Source organism: Dreissena polymorpha, chromosome 6, assembly GCF_020536995.1.
Source record: "Dreissena polymorpha isolate Duluth1 chromosome 6, UMN_Dpol_1.0, whole genome shotgun sequence".
Taxonomy (NCBI): Eukaryota; Metazoa; Mollusca; class Bivalvia; order Myida; family Dreissenidae; genus Dreissena; species Dreissena polymorpha.
The window spans coordinates 79,352,046-79,371,644 of NC_068360.1; the positions used below are offsets into that span (position 1 = coordinate 79,352,046).

The 19,599-nt window shown below is 35.1% G+C and overlaps 1 protein-coding gene across 1 annotated transcript in view; it reads right to left on the reverse strand.

Annotated features, from left to right (window-relative positions):
- Positions 1-338: 338 nt before the first annotated feature.
- LOC127835053 (uncharacterized) overlaps positions 339-19,599 on the reverse strand; it is a 443,836-nt gene continuing 424,575 nt past the window's right edge. Inside the window, exon 3 of the transcript XR_008028323.1 lies at positions 339-2,813. The gene's annotated coding sequence lies outside the window, so the exon portion shown is untranslated. The remainder of the gene's footprint in view (positions 2,814-19,599) is intronic.

Consider the following 19,599-nt stretch of genomic DNA (forward strand, 5'->3'; position numbering starts at 1 on the left):
CTACTACTACTACTACTTCTACTACTTCTAATACTACTGCTACTTCTACTACTGCTACTTTTACTACTACTTCTACTAGTAGTAGTAGTAGTAGTATTTGTAGTAGTAGTAGTAGAAGTCGTAGTAGTTAAAGTAGTAGTAGCAGTAGTTGTGTAGTAGTAGTAGAAACTATGCAGTTATTTTAGACACAAATATTTTACTGCCCAATACGAAAAAAAATATTTAAAACATTTTACTGCCCAACCCGACCAAATATTTATAAAATAACAACACAAAATCTTCAAAGCATATACTTGCGTTTAATAGCATATAAATAAAATCATAGTCGTTACATATTATTAGATTTATCGCAGGCAAGTATAACATACATCTTCAAATTTTCTATTGCATGTATATTAAAATATTCCTCACTCCTCCATAAAACACACATTTTTCAATTAAAACACATTAAGTACATAACAAAACCGCACACATCATATGTATTTTTTATCGACTTTTGTATGGGGAACATTTTGTAATAAAACACCGATAACGACAAATATAATAGGTGCACCTGAACGTTGAAAAATTCTTGGCTCAAGAATCAAACTTTACTCTAAGTTGCATTTTATTAGAATTTCTATTTTAAAAAAAACATGATGCGATACCGAATCTCATTTTTTTATATTCTATTATTTTTAATCATATTATAATTATAGTGATTATGTAGCACAACTGTTTTATTTGTCAAATGTGGTCGTTAAAAAAAAAGAAGTGTGACAAATATTTTAAGTACATAAGCAGTGGTCTATTTTATATTTTATATGTTAATCCACGAACTTAAGACAACTTTTCAAGCACATTTAAAAATGATTGACGCAAATTCCGTTTTTTTTCCAAATCGGAAACCAATCATTGCCCACGATTAAGTCGTTAAAAAAAATTCAGACAAGTTCATGCCAACGAATACAAATGATCTGCGTTCTGAGAAAACTAGGGTTAATGCTTGTGCGAAAAGTGTCGTCCCAGATTAGCCTGTGCAGACCGAACAGGCTAATCAGGGACTACACTTTCCGCTTTTATGACATTTTTCGTTTAAATGAAGTCTCTTCTAAGCAAAATCCAATTTAGGCGGAAAGTGTCTTCCTTGATTAGCCTGTGCGGACTACACAGGCTAATCTGGGACGACACTTTACGCGCATGTATTATGTCCAGTTTTCTCAGAACGCGACTCAAATGATTTTACAGTAATTACGACATGGTTGTACGAACTGTGGGTAGAACATAAACGTGTATTGTCATCAACCTACGTTCCTGAAATCAGCACACATTTTATTGAAATGGACATAATAATATTTATCAAATATTTGCTTTTATAATACAAGTACAAGTCTCAATTAAGTGTCTGGTCTTGTCTTGTCTATAATGTTTTAAAATAATTATAAGATTGTCATACACTTTCTTAAAATTATATGAAATGAATTGCAATGGTCGCTATAAACAAACATGCATTCCGAGAAATACAAAATTCAACCCAAATGAATAAATTTAAAAAGCACAGCCTTCAAGGTTCAGCATCAAGTCACTGAAAAAGTTTTGTTCAGACAAAGAAAATGAGAAAATGGGCCTTGAGGACGGATTGCAAGCGCTCATTTAATAGAGCAAATTGCCTTTATAAATACTGTCATTATAAACACTGAGTTATTAATACTCGCTCGCAGTACAAAGCCGCCCAACGTTATGCGGTTTGGATTTATCACCTGACGTGGAAAAATCAGCGTGCGTTTTGGAAATATTATGCCAAAAAAACGAACACGACCATCGATTTTTCCTGTCTATACTTCCATCAAGTTAAACTTAAAACTTTCAAAAAATTGATTCCTGCACACACCTCTTGCATTCCTATAGATTGCACAACAACATCACAAACATTGACTGTCTGCACAAACTGAAGGATAATAAACACAATACTTTGTGTTTAGGCGAAAGTAGTTTCGTATATTATTAATTCGTCGTTCCTTATTCTTGTCGTCATTGAACAACGGATTCAATTAGTGTGAAGTAGTGCGTGCGAGCCTCGTTAGCGCGGTAGATGTCACTCTCCGACAGCTCGAACACGTAGGCGGTGGCTTGGGACTTCCGGGCGCCGAGGCGCAGCCCTGCCATGGGGTTCTCCAGAGCCAGAGCATAGCACATGGCGTTACAGACATGATTCGAAAGTACCTTCTCCATCCCCACCACGCCGAGGTCCGTCATCCCGAAGCGCCCGTCAACAGAGTGGATGCAAGGGTCTGTCAGAATGTACTTTCGGCCGTTCTGTACTCCCTGGAGGTCGCATACGAGGAACTTGTGTCCGCTCGCCTGCCACGTCCAGTGACTGAACGTGTTAAGTACAAAAAGCACTGAAGTCCTCAAAGCCCCCGTTGGAGTTGAATTTCTCAAACTGACCGTACAGATACGGCTCGATGGCGACGTACTCGTACGGCGTGACGTACGTAGTGTCCTCGTTAACGGAAAACAAACCGAGCACTTTGAAATGAGAAATAGAATCCATTTTCGCGATCAACGGAATGATGAACTCAATTTCGGTCGTTGAAACGAATTTTCGTAGTTGTGGAAGCACGTTACGCGTGAAGATCGTGGCGAAATAATGAGCCTTGACGCTGGCGTTGAAGTCAGGACGCCATCTGTCGAAGTATTTGGCGTACTTCCGTTTTAAGACCTTCGCAACGCAGATACTTCCGTCACGTGGGCCATGCCCGTGCACTGTTCCCCGGAACGCGTAGCGGTAAGTTCCCTTGGCGAAATACTCCTTCTCGAAATCCGCCCAATACCTGCAAATGCAAAAAAAAAACGTGTGGCGTGGCGTCGGAAACCGAAGCTTAATGCCCGGGCGTATATTGTTATCATGGAGCCGACTGTACAATCATCATTGTATTGTCCGAGGGGGGGGGGACTTTCCGCATACAAAGCATTTATGTTTATTTCAGAATTCCCAGAAACTGAAAATGTCATAAAAGTGGAAGGTGTTTGCTGGGCATGTCGCATCGAATTCCAACAACTGGAAGTTATGTTGCTCGCGCAAAGAATGTAATCGCGCGCGGCTGTGTTCATTATCCGTGAGCTCTTAATTTTAACCATAAGTCAAATAAGACATAACAAGTTTGTTTCAAAAACTAAATAATGATAGGTTAGCTAATAATTCCGGATTAGCGTCGAAAAGGGAGGCAACACATAAATATCCACATATTGGGAAATGAATCGTGTGGCGTCTTGTTGTAGAACAGTTTTTGCCTCCACTACATCGACCGACTCTAATTGTTATTGCCTACCATAAACTTGTTAGGTTTTCCAGATTGAGTTTTCAATCATATCAATTAAATTAACCAAAATGACTATTAATTATTTGAGACATTTTATGTTACATTCGAGCATATCTGCTAAATTAACTCAAATTAATAAAATAAAGAATGGTCAATAGGGATTTTTAAGCTTTCCTCAAGTGATATTGTACGATAATAAAGATGCGCGTTCACGATTATTTCAGAAAAGATTGCGAATAATCAAAGAAAATCTACCGACTTTTGGACTATGGCGAAGCAAAGTTATATAATCGGCTAAATACGTGTATATATGTCGTCTGATTGTGAGCCAGAATGACATATGATCCACAAAACCATGACGGTTGTAAATAAATACATTACACCACCCTTTTAGAACTTCTGAAACCTATTTTATATTAATGAAACGCTGCATATTTTTCCGGTTTATTAACGTACTTTAAGCTAGTTCTGCGAATATGTCAGTCTGAATGAAACACGGCGTTCGTCTGACCAAAGTTCCCAGTGATCTTACAGACAGACGGACGGTCCAGTGACATACAGATATGCGGGACACATTTGAGCGTTGTGATAAAAAAATATAAAAAAAAAACAGTTGAAACTTTCGAGATAGCGGAGGTACATGAAGTGATATTTAGTCGTTGTTCAAGTTGTGTTCTATCAAAAATGGAAATGACATCGTCGAGTTATTTTAACTCTTATATCATTATATTACATTGTATAGCCTTTTCGGTTTAAAACGACCTCGACTCATAAATCAGTGATCGACCTTTTACCATATTTTGATCAATCTCCACGCAGTTGTCGTTCATTGCTCTCACAAACACCTCTGCGTAAGGCTCAGCATGCCATTTTGTCTACCAAATAGGTAAAACCGAACAAACGCATTCAATGTATATTTGAGTGGATATTAAGATCGCATGCATTAAATTAAGAAATATGACTTTTAAATTACGATAAATCGTGCAATAACTTGTGAGTTTTAATGCAACTCTTTGGAACTATTTTATTGCCCATTTACACAGATGGAATAATTCCACGCACTTCACAAATGTAAACAATTGTACATATTTTTTATTGAGTGACGTTAGGCATTGCTTCGACGTATTTATGTATGTTGGTTTCTTAACATAAGAAAACCATATCAATTTTATAATAATGAATTATGACTGATATAAGATATCATGGTATGAGATGGGTTTCTTTTTAGCAGTGAATGTAATGTAACCGTCGTGCAAGAGATTGTATTTTGATAGGTAGTTAAGGGCATTATCAATACAAAGGTTAAAGAGGCTAGGGTCAACATCCGGTTTACCGTTCGCCTCAGGATTGTTTGCTAACGCTTTGTTTGTGTATGAATAATGTGTACCACCGCATTAATTTAATATTTACTTTCTATAGAGTTTGCAGAGTTCGTTGACTAATTGCATTGGCAGTTTTTTACAACAATATTACGTGTAACTCAACGGACGTTTCACAATTCATAATGCGAATGGCAGTTTAACCAATGATGTCTTCGCCTTTAACTTTTACAAGTTTGTGAGGTGTGAGACAATTCTCAACAGTATTTCCTAAAAAGACTTGTCCACATGTATGTGCTGTTAAATGCCGCTTTAAAAAAACAACAACAGTAAATTGAAAAAAAAGAAATAAAGATTTAAATAAGGGCATCCGGAATAAAAGACTTGTCTTAATCGCACGGATTCATGAGACACACGTCTCCACATTGTAAAAGCATTCATGTTGTTTTTTTAATTATTGAAATAATGATCAATGTAACTGTCCGAAAACGTTGTGCGACCGACCTTGACCTCTAAGCCAGAGATACGGTCCTTTGTTTTATACCCATTTGACCGTGGATCTACAAGGGTGATCATGGCCTTGTATTCAAGGACACGGGCTTTATATGCAGCACACCGACTCTTTATGATGAATATTTTAGGATCTTTTAATTGCAAAATAAATTATAAGTAACGATTGGACAAGCTGTATCCTTCTCAAATTGTACCTTTAAATGCTAAGTGTGACATTGAAGTTGAAGCTATATAATACACATACCTGATAATACATATCTGACGTAAATTGGTTAAACCGTGCATGATGAATATTACAAGCATCTGCGAATCGACACCCGCAAGCGCATGCGAACAGCTGCTATATGTGACAGTTGTATCGAACTGAGTGTGCTCGACACCGTGAACATATCCCTTTAAAGTAATCTTTAACGATAGAATTACATATCTTGTGCTCAGATCTCGATGTTAATAATTATTTCCACCTGACAATATTTCCCGAGGTTCTGCTTTTAACTGATAATTATATAAATTAATGCAGTATTCTTATCTAAGGGGTTAACTGCGGCTGATATGGTTGATATACATAAAACATACTTTGTATTTTAATAACTATTAATAATGATAAATAGTAAAAGATTGAACTGATAAAAAAAAGTTTGTGATACCTAGAAAAATCGTTGTGAAGGTAATGTACTCCTAAGCAAATGTTTAAAGTCTACTTCTAAGCGAATACATGAGCAGTAGCTATATATTTTTATATAATGTTTAACATTTTGCACGTTGCTATTATTGCCAATAAACAGCCGAAATATTTCCAAACTGAAAGTTATAGTTCTAATTGTAATAACAAGCATGTGTCGCTAATTGTAATAAAAACCACGTATTCAGTTATTGTCATTTTTTCCTCAAATGTCATTCTTTGTCTGCATGTAAACAATGAGGTTTCGTTCGATACTTCGAATATAAATTAAGACCGTTGTGATATAAATATGGCATAAGGACACAAACTCTTTGATAAAAATACACACTCCACATTTAAATATATTATTATTAAATACACATACATGTCAATCGAGTGAAATCTATCAGTGTCAATTTATTTATATCAGGGCCTCTGGCAATATATTGGCAATTGGAAATAATGATGATCGTGTTGTAGATAGGTAATTACCACGTACCTACATATCGTATCAATGTGGACGCTTAGGTCAAATTAAAACCCAAATTTGTGTACGCAAGCGAAAATACCCAGACATAATTAAAAAAGGGAAACTGTGGAAGGCGCCCATTTAATAGTCACATGACCTCCAATGCGGGAAATAATTTCCGTCAGTATGCATAAGCCGGAACAAAATGTTCGCTTGAGGTTACCCAACTTACCATACAGTGCCTAGACCCTTAGGATATAAATTACTGACCTATATATTTTTAGTGTTCATTCAGGCTACGACACAATGTCTACAATGAACTGAATAAACTATCCATGTCGACCATATTTTAATGGTGTGATTCAAGAACCATCTCATAGGAGGAAAGTGCCTGCCTTCCGTGCAATGTTCAACTCAACTATACATTTGTAAATAGGTCCAACAAAGTTAAGAAATACTTGTCAAATTATTTTGACATAGAAATGAAGGAAAGCTTAAAAGAGGAAACATCACACCCTTGTAACTCCAAATTGTTGTTTATAAGCTAAATATAAATATATTTTACAAATGAAATCTATCACGCACCTGCATCCATCCAGATAGTCCTTTGTATAGGACGGGTGGGTCTCGTGCGACTGTTCAACGCCCATTACGTCAGCCACTATATTCCTCAGCGTAAGCGTTAACGTCTTTTCTTTCCAGCGTTATTCGATGTGATCAGTGCGGTTATTGCACTGTAACAAAATTCAGTTTGTCAAAAGTAAAAACAAGATTTTTGCGTATTTAAAAAAAATGAAGAAATGGCAAATTGGAAAACTACATTTCAGCTATTCCGCAGTATCTAAAAGTTTTGAAATTAACATCTGAAATCATGTTACTTCCTACGTTGTATAACGTGCGTTCAATTGTAAAAACTGACAGCCGAGCCAATGCGCTTTATTAGGTAACATGGTCTTATATATACGGCAGGTATCATGTACCACGTGCGCATTGTTTTACATAGTATCGGGATGTGGATGAAACACACGTCTAATAACGCACATCCTTTTCATAATTGCACGCAGTGAAATGCTAGACGTGCCGTGTTTGAAACCAAATACTTGAAAAACGATGTTTGAATCAATAAGTATACAATACTGAGATAATTTCATTAAGAATCAAGTAGCGAGTACATCAGGTTGAATGTTTGAATAACATACTTTGTTTCTTAAACCTGTATATCGTTTATTCTCGCATGAATGGGCTATATTGATTTTAAATTACACAAATAATAACTCCAGAATTGTACTACTTGAATTATATAAACAGGAATTGATACAGGAAAGGAAAAAAGGAAAATTTTAAGGCAACCAATGGCGAGTTAGAGATACTTTGCAGCAAAAAATGGAAATTGTGCGTAATTTATTCATTGTTCCGTAATAATGATATCTAAACACAACCAGAGGAACGTGTATACATTTTAGTGTTTTTGAAAAAGAAATCATTTAATTATTTTATTATTAGACCTGTGATATTTGGAATTGTTTCAATATGATTATAGGAAAAATAGAAAATAGATCAACTAAAAATGTGACTACCACAGGGATCGACTCCGTGCCCCCCACAAGCAAAACGTAACGCAATACCACCACATCGCTCATACATTTGAATATGAAACACAGTTGAAGCGTAATGTAATACACGTTTTTGCTTATTTGTCAATAAAAAGGGTTACAAACGCTGTATACATTGTATTATCTTAATTGATGGTTATCAATACAAGAAAAATAAGTTTTAACATTTTTCTAAGTCACTTGGTATTTTGCTTATTTGAATGCTTCTTTTTTTATCTTTGACAATGTTTATTTTGCAAAACTGTGAAACATCCCTTAACCCATGTATGCCTAGCGTCTAGAAAAAAGGCCTTGGCAAACAGCGTAGACCCAGATGAGACGCCGATGCGGCGTCTCATCAGGGTCAGCGCTGTTTGCTTATTGGAATTTTTGTAAGAAATATTCTACATATAGAAATAAATATACTATCAATCCCTAATTTTGGAAATAAATTGATCCAATTTGAAGGATGGGAGAGTCCACTAGGCATAAATGGGTTAAAAATTTAAAAAAGATGCACGTGTTATTGTATACTTCAAGGAAAATATTATGGAAATATGAGCTTGAAGTATTAATCTAAAATACACCTCAACGACTTAACACAAATGACTGAAAGTACTATGAAGAATATGTTGTAATCAGACCCGGAAGATCCTGCTAGTAATCTAGAAGATCTGATGTCATAGTACCCATTAAAATACATGGAATTATCAAACAATTCGTGGCTAGTTTATGGTGTGTTTTTATTCCGGGATTGCTATTCACGACCAGTGAAATCTTAACTTAAGTTGCTCAATGAGAGATGCAACATTTCTACAGAAAACCGAACCGAATATACATAAATATGTGAAACAATATAACCATAAATGACATCACCATGAAATAGTAACCTTGCATCATAACTTGAAAGAGTTGTTAATAGGCTAGTAAACGACGATATTGCGAACGTTATTAGATTTTTTACATTGATTTGAGAGTTTTCATATTGCTTTACAGCGATGGGAAATTCATTTAACGTTCATAATCGAAATGAGTTTTTAAATGGGTAATTAAACGACGGTGATGTTTTTTCTTATGGATGTACAAATATCAACGAGTATCCTTTTTACGCGTACTGTATAAGCACTGTATAAGCACTGTATAAGCACTGTATGCGATCATTTTTCGTTGGTTGCAAAAGAATTTACAACACCGTTATATTCTACTGACTGAAAGTGTACATAATGTATTTTTTCGTTGATAACAGTTAGTATTCACACGAAAAGTCATTTTTGTTCAATATATTTTCTACAAGTTTTATAAACTGATTCGAGTTTAAATGTGAGGACACCTTATTTTCCCGATATCAATGCGTAAACCCATTTAAGGTGCCAATCACATAAGTACTCACGCCTCTATAATTGACAAATGCGAAAAACAAGTATCCTTGACAAAAGTGCGCGCAGTACTGCAAGACATAGTCATGTCATAAGTAAACATCGTGTGATTAATAAGACCCCAAAAAGGATATGTAAAAAGTAGTATATCGGATTGCCGATACGATATTATATCACAGTAACGTGTATAAGAAATTTCTTGTATACATTACATCCTCGTTATTACATCCTCGTTAAATGATATAAAAAGACCACTGCGACAGCTTGTTCATGTATTTTTATAATGTAATCTAAATTTAAGACAAAAAATGTTGGACGGCTTCCAATAATACACATCAGTCGTGTTCTGAGAAAACTGGGCTTAATGCATGTGCGTTAGGTGTCCTCCCAGATTAGCCTGTACAGTCCGCACAGGCTAATCAGGGACGACACTTTCCGCTGAAAGTAGATTTTCGGTAAAAAGGGACTTCCTCTAAACGAAAAATACCATTAAAGCGGGAAGTGTCGTCCCTGATTAGCCTGTGCGGACTGCACAGGCTAATCTGGGATGACAATATTCGCACATGCATTAAGCCCAGTTTTCTCAGAACGACGCTCATATACAGCAGTATAAGACTAGTTTTAACTGACCGATATGTCTCACTGACCGATATGTCTCACTGACCGATATCTCTCATTGCTGATTGGCTATTTTGACATCCGTATACATAGAAACTGTTGGCAAAATAACCTAAAAATGATATTAGTATCGACTTGAAGGGACTAATTTGAGCATTTTGAGTTTGTAATCAGACCCCTTGAATTAAAAGATTGAAAAATTCAAATTAGATTACTCCTGTATAATACAAAATAAAGGAATTGTAAAAATAGAATAGCCCCCCGCCTACTTAATCAGAAGGCCTTGCGGTCATGGCGGTAAGACAATCTCGACACTTAACAAGCTAACACCAACGTGGCTTCTTTAACGCGATATTCCGGATGATTTTATGAAAATTAAATTTCCCTCTACACACGGTTAAAGGGCTTTGTGTCATTTATTAATTATGCCAAAGCAAAGTTTTTTTTAATTAACATTAGCCTTTATAACGGGTATTTCGGTAAGTCAAACACGCTCCTAGACGCTTCTACGGGTACCGAAATAACCGATGTATAGCAAATCGTATTATAACATCGATTTCGTTTAGATATACACACGTAAACGCTTTTCGCCGCCGTTATTACATATACCCATATATAATAAAAAATACAATACAATAAACGACAATTTAAATAAGTTCTTACCTTAGTGTTGTTGCCTTTCGCGTAATTGTTAGTAAGACAATGCTTGGATACGCTATGTTATGTACCTCAAGAAAACACGTCAAAATAATATTTACTCCAAACACCCACACAAGTACGGTAAGCCAATATTTGAAGTCGGCGATAAGGTAAGAATAAATAAGAAAAAGGGAATATTTGAAAAAGGATATACACCGAGATGGACTGAGGAGGTGTTTACAGTGTCACAAGTTCAATATACAGATCCGCCAACGTATAAAATCACTGATTATAATGATGAGGAAATACAGGGTACGTTTTATGAACAAGAACTACAAAAAACAAGTCAAAAAGTATATAGAATTGAAAAAGTTATTCAAAAACGCGGGGACAAGTCGTTAGTCAAGTGGCTTGGATATCCCGAATCGTTTAATTCATGGGTTGACAATAAAAGCCTAATAGATTTATAATAGTCATTTTCATACCCAAGTGAGGGTTTGGAAATGGACCTTAATCCTTTTTAAAATCAAGTACAGGATGATTTTTATAGAGACAACTGTTTTTCTTAGATTTTAAACGTATAGCTTTTCGAGTATTCATTCTTTTTTGATCATGTTGAAATTTTTGTAAAACTTTATTTAAATGCTCATTTGGTGGTGGTGGATTTTCAATTTGCTGAATACGCCGTTGAATCAATTCTTGTACCGTTTGGTCATCCATTTTATATAGTAAAAAAAATACTTAAGTCATTTTTCATTTTTTTTTTTTTTGTAAAAATCACGAATAATGGTAGTGGTCAAAAGTCCTCGAGCCGCCGCGTTTGCGAATGGGATGCCGCCCCGAGCTTGACTTTTCGGAAATATGTAATATCTTGAAAAAGATATTATACATTTATATATATATAGAATTTCCTGGGGGATATATAATATCTTGAAAAAGATATTATACATTTATATATAGAATTTCCTGGGACACGGATGGGAAACGGATGGGAAACGGATGGGAAACGGTTCTGTCCCAGAAGCCTAGTTTTCCCTCTACTTACCCTACATGCTGGAATATCAAACAATTTCTTGAAATATTTCTAAGTAGTTTTATTTTGTTGAAATGTTTACTGTTCATCCAGTTCATGCTGTTTTTAAACCGAATTTTCTACTTTTGGGAGAAAAATCCACCATTCTTCCGTGATTTTTTTTCTTTCCAATATAAAAAAGGATACACCAGTTATAAACTCGACCATCCGCCTTGTGTAAAAAACTAATCTTTATGATACAACTTAAAAAAAAAACATGAGGAACTTACCTCTCGCGCGTGGCTTTTGTTGTTATCTGGTATCGAAGTGCCATCTGTTATCAAAGTATCCGCATACCCAGCGTGATTCTGTTAATGGCAAGTATACCAATACACGGTGTATTGTCAGATGTCATAACCATAGAAACGTTATATTTTGACATTATTTTTCTTGAGGTACAAAACATAGCGTATCCAAGCATTGCCTTACTAACAATTACGCGAAAGGCAACAACACTAAGGTAAGAACTTATTTAAATTGTCGTTTATTGTATTGTATTTTTTATTATATATGGGTATATGTAATAACGGCGGCGAAAAGCGTTTACGTGTGTATATCTAAACGAAATCGATGTTATAATACGATTTGCTATACATCGGTTATTTCGGTACCCGTAGAAGCGTCTAGGAGCGTGTTTGACTTACCGAAATACCCGTTATAAAGGCTAATGTTAATTAAAAAAAACTTTGCTTTGGCATAATTAATAAATGACACAAAGCCCTTTAACCGTGTGTAGAGGGAAATTTAATTTTCATAAAATCATCCGGAATATCGCGTTAAAGAAGCCACGTTGGTGTTAGCTTGTTAAGTGTCGAGATTGTCTTACCGCCATGACCGCAAGGCCTTCTGATTAAGTAGGCGGGGGGCTATTCTATTTTTACAATTCCTTTATTTTGTATTATACAGGAGTAATCTAATTTGAATTTTTCAATCTTTTAATTCAAGGGGTCTGATTACAAACTCAAAATGCTCAAATTAGTCCCTTCAAGTCGATACTAATATCATTTTTAGGTTATTTTGCCAACAGTTTCTATGTATACGGATGTCAAAATAGCCAATCAGCAATGAGAGATATCGGTCAGTGAGACATATCGGTCAGTGAGACATATCGGTCAGTTAAAACTAGTCTTATACTGCTGTATATGAGCGTCGTTCTGAGAAAACTGGGCTTAATGCATGTGCGAATATTGTCATCCCAGATTAGCCTGTGCAGTCCGCACAGGCTAATCAGGGACGACACTTCCCGCTTTAATGGTATTTTTCGTTTAGAGGAAGTCCCTTTTTACCGAAAATCTACTTTCAGCGGAAAGTGTCGTCCCTGATTAGCCTGTGCGGACTGTACAGGCTAATCTGGGAGGACACCTAACGCACATGCATTAAGCCCAGTTTTCTCAGAACACGACTGATGTGTATTATTGGAAGCCGTCCAACATTTTTTGTCTTAAATTTAGATTACATTATAAAAATACATGAACAAGCTGTCGCAGTGGTCTTTTTATATCATTTAACGAGGATGTAATAACGAGGATGTAATGTATACAAGAAATTTCTTATACACGTTACTGTGATATAATATCGTATCGGCAATCCGATATACTACTTTTTACATATCTTTTTTGGGGTCTTATTAATCACACGATGTTTACTTATGTTGCCGTATGGGCGTTTAGGGTTCTTTCTTCGAACAACACGTTTGGGTTTCTAAATATATTATATTTATGATTTAATATCATAAACATACAGGTTGACAGCATGAATGATATGCAAAGAATGACATTCTTATAATAAGTATACATTTCAATTATATATAAAATGATGTGTTCCGACGGTAAGATACCAACTGAATTAATACACAAATACAACTATTAAAACAAAATAATTACAATAATACAACCGACCGACATGAATATAAAAGATGTATAAAATGCATATTTACCTAAATATATTATATTTATGATTTAATATCATAAACATACAGGTTGACAGCATGAATGATATGCAAAGAATGACATTCGAAATAGTCATTCATGCACACGGATGTGGTTGAGTGAATAAACTCATGCTTGACAAGCCAATTAACGTATTAAAATGTTAGTAAAAACAGTTCACCTTTCTACCCAGTCTCTACATACTGAAAACTAATCAACTACTACAAAAGAACGCTACTAATTCTGTTTAAAGTTAAAATCTACTCTGTCCAACCATTGAACAATCAGAGCAATGTTTCCTTTAAAAAATAATTTACTTCAATATCATTCAGAATAAATATATTTATGAACTAAATATATTTACAACAATGAAATACGTCTACAACACATTTCCCCTCTCTAAGAAAATGTCGTCCTCGACATTATTAAAATTCAAACATCGCTTGTAAAGCGAGGTTTGATTTATCTCGTGATCAAAATATTTATGAAAGCATCGTTGTTAAAAAAATAATGACAACCACAATATTAACGTTTTCGTTTGCAACTGTTTATTTTCAATTTGAAAACAATGACAATTTGACAAATAAAAACATAATACACTAATTTGTATTTAAATACTCAATCGTGAATGTTAACAGCTGTGTATCTTTCCAATACAAATCCACACATGTTAAATTTATGCTGTCACTGTACTTAATCATTATTGCAAATACATAACAACACCTATCACAATTTATACTCCCCGGATGTAAACCACGCCGGCCGACGGGTCTGACGTTGGCTGCGGCGCCGTGGTATTTTCTTCCGTTTGGAGCGTCGTGTATCTGTTTCATCTTCCGACTGATTGCTGTCGGAACTCGTCTTCCCTGTGCGTTCATCCACGTCCGTGGAGGACTCGTCGGAAACTTCAGGTGACGAAACACGCTGTACTTCCTGTATCGGTAAGAAGGAACACGGCAGCAGATGATTCCGGTGGACGGTTTTAATGCCCACATCGCCGTTTTCCTTTTTTTCCAATAAACGTACCGAAACAGTTATCTCAACACACCTGTATTACCTCCCTTTTGGCTTATTTTAAGCCAACAGCCTGACTATCACAAATATCTAATCAAAGCTCTTTTATTTTGTACCAGGTGTTTACTAAGTTCGATTTTATTTCGATTCGAACCCGCAACTGGTTTACTATCGCGTGTTTACCACACTGCCGAAATAGCGTTCTTCTTGCGCTACGATATCGCGCGCACGTGCATTTACCGGTAAGACGCCAGTCGCACATACACGCATTAAACTACATAATGCAGTTTAAATCGTATATGTACATTTTAACATTATCAATTTTTAGAAAAAAAACAGTAATTATTTTCCGGTATTTATAAAGAGAGTTTTCTCTTTAAAAATACGCACAAAGCGTTTTCAATTCAACCATACGTAAAGTATGACAAATTAACAAATTTACGCATTGAAACCTCTTGATACTTATTATAACCCTTGGGCAAAATCTACTGCTACTAAATAAATCCAGTTACTCAAACCTATCTACTACTTAACGTCATGTAAGTGGTGAGTAGATTTAACTTCGCCATGCAATAAACTTTGTGCTCGTGAAGGGACTATAATTTCCTTAAAATAACTTCATATGACACTAAGTTACCAATGAGCTGACAAAAGGTCGTTTCATTTATCTCGACCAATTCGCAAAATGCATGACCACATAAACTTAAATTAGCTATATATGTTGTTGTTGTTTTTGTAAGTCAACTGATTGGTATTTCAAATCATTCATTTACGACAATGAAACTACAATAAATAGATATATGTACATTGCACAATAATTATAAAAATATTTACACTCACCGAACTCCGTCGGAACACTTACAAAATACAAGCAAAACACAATAATGACACGATACACAATGTCCACAACGATTTAAGTGTCCATCACTCTCCGTCCTGATTGAACGTGAATCCTTCCTTGCGTAGCAGAACGTGAAATCCTGTACGTACGTTTTAACGGTTTTGACGTCAAAGTTTTGTGCACAAGAAATACGTAGTTGTACTCACATCGGTGCTCGAGCTCGATGCCGCGCAAAAATGTGGACTCCTACTCCCCGGGAAAAATCAAAAACCGGTTTCCAAGGAATCGCTGTGTTAAATTCCTGGACTCTCCCCCTCCTCGCTACCGGTCTGAGGCTCCTGTCTGTTTTCGCCGAAGTAACGTGTCCGCTACTTCCGTTTTTCTGTTCCAAACGCTGTTGTTGCCGAAGACTCGTTGTTGGGCGCCAGTGTTGCCGTATGGGCGTTTAGGGTTCTTTCTTCGAACAACACGTTTGGGTTTCTAAATATATTATATTTATGATTTAATATCATAAACATACAGGTTGACAGCATGAATGATATGCAAAGAATGACATTCTTATAATAAGTATACATTTCAATTATATATAAAATGATGTGTTCCGACGGTAAGATACCAACTGAATTAATACACAAATACAACTATTAAAACAAAATAATTACAATAATACAACCGACCGACATGAATATAAAAGATGTATAAAATGCATATTTACCTAAATATATTATATTTATGATTTAATATCATAAACATACAGGTTGACAGCATGAATGATATGCAAAGAATGACATTCGAAATAGTCATTCATGCACACGGATGTGGTTGAGTGAATAAACTCATGCTTGACAAGCCAATTAACGTATTAAAATGTTAGTAAAAACAGTTCACCTTTCTACCCAGTCTCTACATACTGAAAACTAATCAACTACTACAAAAGAACGCTACTAATTCTGTTTAAAGTTAAAATCTACTCTGTCCAACCATTGAACAATCAGAGCAATGTTTCCTTTAAAAAATAATTTACTTCAATATCATTCAGAATAAATATATTTATGAACTAAATATATTTACAACAATGAAATACGTCTACAACACTTATGACATGACTATGTCTTACAGTACTGCGCGCACTTTTGTCATGAACTTAGGGTCGGCTTTTAGGTTTTGAAAAATGCTCATAACTTCTATTAAAGCGTATGACATCCTACGGAGACAGCTCTTGTTTTTGCTACTGTCCTCTGCACAAACCATGATATATCTGCATATATGCATCCAACCAAATCAGTAAAACTATTTGTCACTTAATTACAGTAAACTTATTGCATGGTAACTTTTCAACAATATCTATATACATGTATATATAATTATATATAACAGATCTTGAAAAAAACTCACATCAAACTTCAAATTGTTTTAGTAAATTATAGGCTTGAATTGGTATTGTGACATTGACACCATGCATGCGACTATACAATTATGCAACTATGGAACACATTATTTATGAGAAATTCCAATACATCAACATATCGTCTCAGATTTAAGGCAGATAATCTAGTGCTTTTTGGCTGCCATTTTTACTATTACACATTTTTTCATTTTATGTTATGATGCATTGATCTTGTTTCTAAATTAACCAAGCAATCATGTTAAACTTTTGAAGAAAGATGTTGTCTGATAAATATAGAAAATATAATCACTACAAAGTGAACAAAATTCAGTTGAATACTGTGACCAACAAAAATTTGCCAAAGAGCAATTCAGATCATGATTTAAATTAAATACAAGTAATATGAAAGTCTGCCTATTGGATCCCAGTTAAGACTTATTTGTCAAATCTGCACATTAATTTTCCCTTAGCCATGTAGAATTGGGGACTAAATACCATCAAGTCATGTAAAAAGGAGCAGGGTATAGCACGCTGCTATTGATCTCTAGAGCTTTCACATGAATTTTACGGGTAATTTTCATACAACAAATGATATTATATAGTGTAATGATAAAGCATTATGAGCACAAATTATATCTCTTACTAGTGGTGCAAAAATCATTTCAGTGTCACATTTCAAAAGAAAATTTATATAAAAAGGTATTATTAATTGTTAAAACGTTATAAAAGGTTATTTCAATTCACTAAAGCATTTAATTACAAGAACAAGTGCATTTTATGTCCATTAAAATACATGTTACAGTATTGGCATTGTATTTATCTGCATTTGATGTGCATTTAATACACTTAAAAATGCAGACAAGACACACTTCTAACAGAAACAAATGTATTTTTTTCTGCATTTTTCCAGCATTAATACTCTTCAAGTGTATTTTTTATCACCCCAAATACACTTTACCAGGAAAAAGGTATGTTAAAATGCATTTTTAGTTTGTTTTAAGTATATTTTCAAATGCATTAAGACACTCTTTTCTTTTGCAAAAAATGTTGAACAAAAACTTGAAAATATTTAATATACTAAAGTGTAGTAATAATTAAAGTTTTGTATGAGCATCAAAAACAGTGTCAAATTCATACCAGTGCCTATTATGTAGCAGTAGGCCTTATATGGTCTACTTGTGGTAGAAATAATGCATTTTGTATAATACAACATACATAAATTAAAAAATATAGCTGCCCATACAGTTCAATACAATGTTCAATTAACTACACTATGCAAAGTTGAAATATGACATCAAGCTTGGAATAATCTTTTCAATAATGAATAATATGCTGTTTTAATTTATAAGTGAAATAGACACTTGCATATAAAAACTGATTTTAAATCAAAACTAAATGTTTAATTTGATTTTTAGCTCCACTGGCCAAAGGTCCTGTGTCCATCGTGCATCCATGCATAAACTTTTCCTTTAAACATCTTCTCCTAAACTACTGGTCCAATTCTGATGAAATTTCTTAGGAATGTTCCTGGGGTGAACCTCTTTCAAATTTGTTCAAATTATGCCCCTGGGGTCAAATTTGACTCTGCCCTGGGGGTCACAAAATTGAAAATTTGCTTAAATAAGGCCTATTTTGTGAAAACTTTCAAAATCTCCCGTCCATAACCATTGGGCCTAGGGCTATCAAATTTGGTATGTAGAGACATCTAATAGTCCTCTACCAAATTTGTTCAAATTATACCCCTGGGGTCAAATTTGACCCTGCCCCGGGGTCACAAAATTGAACATATGCTTATATAGGGTATATTTTGTGCAAACTTTACAAATCTTCTCGTCCATAACCATTGGGCCTAGGGCTACCAAATTTGGTATGTAGTGGCATCTTATAGTCCTCTACCAAGTTTGTTCAAATTATGCCCCTGGGGTCAAGTTTGCCCCTACCCCGAGGGTCACAAAATTGAACATATGCTTATATAAGGCCTATTTTGTGAAAACTTCAAAAAAATTCTTGTCCATAACAATCCGGCCTAGGGCTATCAAATTTGGTATATAGTGACATCTAATAGTCCTCTACCAAATTTGTTCAAATTTAATCCCTAGGGTCAAATTTGACCCTGCCCCGGGGGTCACAAAATTGAACATATGCTTCTATAATGCCTATTTTGTGATAACTTAAAAAAAAATCTTGTCCATGACCATTAGGTTAGGGCTACACAATTTGGTATGTAGTGACATTGTATAGTCCTCTACTTAGTTTGTTCAAATAATGCCACAGGGGTCAAATTTGACCCTGCCCCGGGGGCCACAAAATCAATTATATGCTTATATAGTGCCTATTTTGTGAAAATTTTAAAACTCTTCTTGTCCTTAACCATAAGGCATAGGGCTACCAAATTTGGTATGTAGTGACATGTTATAGTTCTCTACCAAGTTTGTTCAAATTATGCCCCTTGGGTCAAATTTGACCCTGCCCGGGGTCACAAAACTGAACATACGCTTATATGGGGCCTATTTCGTGAAAACTTTAAAAATCTAGTTGTCCATAACCATTGGGCCAAGGGCTACCAAATTTGGTATGTAGTGACATCTAATAAACCTCTACCAAATTTGTTCAAATAATGCCTCTGGGGTCAACTTTGACCCTGCCCCGGGGGGTCACAAAATTGAATAAACGCTTTTAAAGCGCCTATTTTGTGAAATCTTTAAAAATCTTCTTGTCGAAAACCATTTGGACTATGGCTACCAAATTTGGTATGCAGTAACATATTATAGTCCTCTACCAAGTTTGTTCAAATTATGCCCTTTGGGTCAAATTTGATCCTGACCCGCATGTCACAAAATTGAACATTATATACGCTTATATCTTGCT